We start from the raw sequence: 5,994 nt of genomic DNA on the forward strand, positions 1-5,994 counted from the left end.
CAAAATAACCTTGTTTAATACCTCAGATTTGTTGGATACAGTTCTGGTGTATACAGGAATACAGTACTAAATGACCCAGTGATAGCAAATCTACCAACAAAGGAAAATACAGTACCTAGTGTTGGAAGCCACGAGTATTCACCTACAATGACGGAAAACACAGTTAAACGGAGAAATTATTTAAAATGACATGGTTTTCGAAAAAAATATTTATCCATGCTAGTAAATGTATACAAATACACTAGTTAGATTAGTGATCTTTATACATCAGTTTAGATTTTACCAAATAATTGACTTATAATCTTTCATACTAGTCTTACCATTTAAAAAAGTATAGGAGATGGTGTAATGAGGCCTATTTTTGGCCAACTGTATTCGAAAATTGCAAAGCGTTATGGATCTTCCAAACAACATCTTTCATATATTCACTAGATAGTAGGTTTTGGTATATATATCTGATAAGAAAAACAGGGGCGGATCCAGCCATCTTTAAAAAAAAAGGGGGATGGGCCGACAACCCAGGTTAAAGGGTGGTTTCCAACTACTAGTATATGTCTCCATTCAATTGCACTGATTGTAAAAAAAAGGGGTTTCAACCCCCGGACCCCCCCCCCCCCCCCCGCAACTGATAAATACTATTCATGGTCAATCTCGTTTCAGATATGTTGATTACGCCACAATGATGTAATCACTGACATGTTTGTCTGCACAAATATGAACAGAATTCATCATTCTGTTTAATTTTAATAAAATTATTACGCTGTTGAAAGAATCATAGAATTTGTTAATATTCTCAACTACAGGAGACACTAAATAGCCCATTTTACACTTATAACGACATCATTATACTTGTTTGTTTTATTTTCATTTGTAATGTGCAACTCGGCTTTTATATTTTAGAAGGACATATACTTTAATACAAAATAAATGCATCGTTATTCACAAATTTTCTCTCAATAATTGGTTAATAATCTTTAAGAATAGCCGAACATTTATATAATACTAGAACACACCCGCGCGCGACATCGCGGGTCTGTGACTGAATTTAAGTACCTATGCCTTATTTTTAGCCTGGATTTTTAGTATTCGTATTGTCATCTGATAGAGTCATGCTGATTATAAGGTTCTCAGTTTTCTCTGCTTTCAAAGTATTTCTGTTTGAACCCGTCCGAGTTTTCTTACTTCAACCAGAAACTACATGTGTCATATACTATTGGTATCGGTATTGGATTCGACCCGGACCTTGTTAGTTATTGGTAATATCAATTATGTGGAAAATAAAAGGGGCCTAGAATGGTGTATTTTTTAATCAACATCATCGTCCTATATTAGTTATATATAAAGTTGAATTCTTTGATTCGCCGTTTTACGTCATGCCGGATAACAAATTGGACCTGCATTGAATGCACAGCAGAAGACGCTTTCCCTGTCGACGCACCCGGCCTCGCTCCTTTTGGAGTTCGTGCGACTCCCCCAGTTTCTGTATTTACATTGATTTGTCTTTTCCTTATCGTTTTAAGAAATTTGAACGTCAATGATCTACTGTCGCCTTAATTACTCACTTCGGTATGTTGTGCAAACCGTGGCTAGAACTAAGGATACACCAGCAATTCCATGAAAAATAACTAACGTAGATTTTCGACCAATGCTAAAAATAGTTTAGACAGTTTATTTTAAATGCCGTTAAACACAATTTACATGATAAATGTAAGTTGTAAAACCATTTTCTTTGTTTCTTTTTGTTCCTCCATTACAGACAGAATTTAATTGTTACATGTTATATTATAGCATGTAAAGTAGGACTACATAAATGGATCTAGTCTAACGTGTTCTATTTTTAAAAGCTTTTACATATCAATAATTAAATCGTGTTTGATTTGGAATAATTTGTTACATAATATCTGAATTCGTCCATTATTTAACAGATTGAAACAATGTGTTTATGTGTAATGCGTATGAATGAATTCGTCCTCTACACAAAGAAAGAGGATATTAAATAAAATCACAAATTCGTCCTTCTCAAGGTACTATATAGAATGTTTTGTCACATGATTTTGCAGAATTTAGCATGCCCTGTTTTACAATTGTTTGTTGTAACTTAAGTGTTCCTTAAACTTAGATTTCACTAAGAATTCCCTTAGTTAAGTAAAATTCTTAAGTCGTATGCATAAAATTACATAAATCATCACTTAACTAAGGAATACTTAAATCGGATACTTTCTTTAATTACCGTATACTATACATTAGCTCATTGCAAGTACTCATCCGTGTAAAAGTGTGTTATGATTATTGCGTGAACCCCTGAGGGTTCACGCATATTTATTAGTTAGAAATATAGTCTATGGAGGAATATTCGGAAGGTAAATTATTGTTCATTCGGAACACCTATTCATCTTATCTGTATTAGCTTCCTGCAATTAAGAGCACCTCCATACGGTGTATCTAAGATATTTAAAACATGGCAATAAAGAATTTTCACAGATCGCTAATTCACTTATCTGATATATATGATAATAAACAATCTATAGATCCTTTTCAAACATGTATATTTATTGTAAAGCTACATTTTATGCATTGCAAGGGTTTACTGACTTGAGCAAAGTTGACAGTTGTACCCTTTGATAAACAAGTGAAAGTTAAATGGTCAAGATTTAATTATAACGACCTATGGTATCAAACATCTGTTTCTAGATATTCACAGAGAGATATTTTAAAATAGTGCTGTGGTTTCTACATAATGAGTTAAAGTGGGCTTTGGGATTTGATTTGTAACAATAAAATCATTATGCACATTTGTCATTTTGACAAATCAGATAAAAAAAAATCTGTTTCAAATGAAAATAAAACAAGTAAAATAAAGACTGTTCGTTAATATACATTTTTACAACTTTTACTGTTTCCTTTTTACAGTATTCTCTATCAATTAAGTTATCTTGTAAGTTAATTAAATGGTTATTTAATTCATTGATGTCACTATTATTTCAGTGACCGCTGCAGAAAGTCTTGACTCGTTCAAGAGACTACTGCATGCACATTAAATTTCAAGTCCCATGTTTTTATTTGCACCATGTATAAATGTTATGTACAGCACAAATTATTTCCTTTCTGTTAAAATTATTTCTGGACTTGTTAAGTATGCAAGTGCACACCAAACAGTGACAGGATAGTCAACCAAATGACGGTGGTCACTTAGTGGTAGAAGTAGAAATTTTTTATATTATTCACACACTATAATGCTCTTAAATTTATGTGTGTTTTGGATGTGCACTAGTGACTGGTAAATATTGATACGTTTCTGTGTTTTTAATATATGTGACTTAACATCAAGAATTCCATTAATATGGAATCGTTCACTTTTGTACACCTCGGTATCTAAATAGATGGTGGTAAAAGGGAGGGTCTGAACACGGAAACACGTGAAATAACAAATCGCAAAAACGTTGCACGGAAAAAAAACACTCTGGAAAAACGAAGCCAAGGAATAAAATCGTAAATATTAAGGAAAAAAGTACCAAAAGTTATTACTCAGCCGTTCTTTGAGATCATGCAATCATTATAAATGGACATGGCGACCCTGCATGTGGTCACCTTTTAGCGTCCGTTAGTTGCATCCGATTTATCATAGTAATACAATAAACTATTAATAAATATCTTGGGACCAGTTAATTAGTTTATAATTTTAAACAATATTTGGGCTGACTTTGAATTTGTCCCGGTTTACTTTTTAATCAAATGCGGGACAAGCACGAGAAAATAAGAGTACCGACACGAAACACGGAAAATAATTAAGGGAAAACACGAAGCACGCACATCGAACCAAACACGAGAAAACGAGAAATAAAACGTCGAAACACGGAAACACGTGAAATAAAAAGGCCGAAAACGTTGCACGAAAATAACCCTTTACCACCCTCTAAATAGGCCATACTAGATGTCGACACCTCATATTAGAACTTAAGTAGATGGTCAATTTCGTTTGCAAGGTTAAAGAAATCTTCAACTTGCTCTATAATTTGCCTGTGAAGACCATAAAACCGTCATCCCTATTGACAGTGTAATTTGATGTTTTCTCTACATTGGAACTTATCTAAGATTTTAATGAATAGGGCAGACAGATGCAGATCTGTGCATGTTGGTGACAATGGGCGCTCCTATAATGTGTTTGTATAACAGTCCATTAAACTCAAATTCATTGTTTCTAAGAATTAATTTAACAAATGCAGTTAAATCTATTTTGTTGAGAATCTTTAAAGTATATTCTCCTGTGTGTCAATAAATTCTAATGCATTGATAACAGTTTCTTCTAAATTATCAATGATCATATTTGTGTACATTGACGTACATCATAGGCAATAAGAATGCAGACTTTTTTACCTCGTGTGACTCTATTTTATTAATGATTTTTTTTGTATCTTGAATGTAAAAGTTATGCCTCTTCAATAATTGGATGTTGGATGTGTACTAATTGATAATTTAGTCTTAGATGCATGATTTTTTTAATTAGTTGTTAGTGGCTTTGAACTAGCTGTCAGTAACTGCGAGTACTCTCAGATCTGCACTTAGTGTCTATTTGTTGTTGGGATATACAAGTACCCGGCCACGTCCACTCTTTGTAGTATTTCTGTTTGTATCCATCTGATGAGTTAAGCCTTTTTCAACTGATTTTTATTATTCGTTCTTATGTTGTACTGTTACATCACTGTCCCAGGTTAGGGGGAGGGTTGGGATCCCGCTAACATGTTTAACCCCGCCACATTCTGTATGTATGTGCCTGTCCCAAGTCAGGAGCCTGTAATTCAGTGGTTGTCGTTTGTTGATGTGTTACATATTTGTTTTTCGTTCATTTTTTGTACATAAATTCGGCCGTTAGTTTTCTCGTTTGAATTGTTTTACATTTGTCATTTCGGGGCCTTTTATAGTTGACTATGCGGTATGGGCTTTGCTCATTGTTGAAGGTGACCTATAGTTGTTAATTTCTGTGTCATTTGGTCTCTTGTGGAGAGTTGTCTCATTGGCAATCATACCACATCTTCTTTTTTATATTTATAACTAGATCAAGTAAGTATCTCTCGCGGGAGAGTTACACTTATTGATGATTGGTCGGTAACGAACATTAATGTGTCCTGCTAGCTGACCAGTTCGCAATGCCTCATTACTTATTTCTAGATTAATTTTATGAATTTTTGGAAGAAGGTACATGTATCCTCCATGTTTTGAATTCGTATTATTCTTTAAGAAATTATACGTCTGTGAATCTTTTTTTCTCTCTCCTTGCTTTATATTTAACACTTCTCTCAACATGCCAAAATTGTAATGATTTACAATAAAAAGAAAATATTATCCTCCACACACATGGCCAAGATAACACTGATATATAATTTCTTATTCAGTTGAATTAATAATTAGAATAAAAAAGTTCTAAGGTTCACGTATTGTCTTTTTTTTTTTTAAAAGCAACTTGTTTACATTTATTGATCAATACATATTTATAAGTAAGAACTGGAGTTAAATTGATGTTGGTATGTAAAACAATTCAATAATACGTAATAAAGTAGAATGTTGAAACAGATGACAAATTGGCGCATAAGAGAAAAGGTTGACGTTTTGATGGATGAGCATGGGAAGAAAGAAATATTTGTAATCCAAAACTCCCCTTATACTTAATCTTTAATTTATCTTTAGTAGGTGTTGCTGGATGGAAGACCTGTTTATTTTCTGGAGACAACACTATATTTTTAACTTTAACAATACATGATAAAGGTTTCAATGGCGTAGCACCAGTGTAGCATTGTAAGCATATGCTTACAAATGATTTTATAAAACATTTTTTTTTCAATAAGAATTGTAATATAATCGTTCAGCTTCTGGTGGGCTGCCGCCCCCTTCCATACCCCCTGCTTACTATTTCTTTTTGGGTTTTAAAAATTCTATTTCATTTGAAATGCACTTTTTTATCACTTCACTTTTACAATGATAAAAAAGGGGTAGGATCAA

This window comes from Mytilus californianus, unplaced genomic scaffold (assembly GCF_021869535.1).
Source record: "Mytilus californianus isolate M0D057914Y unplaced genomic scaffold, xbMytCali1.0.p SCAF_3, whole genome shotgun sequence".
NCBI lineage: Eukaryota > Metazoa > Mollusca > Bivalvia > Mytilida > Mytilidae > Mytilus > Mytilus californianus.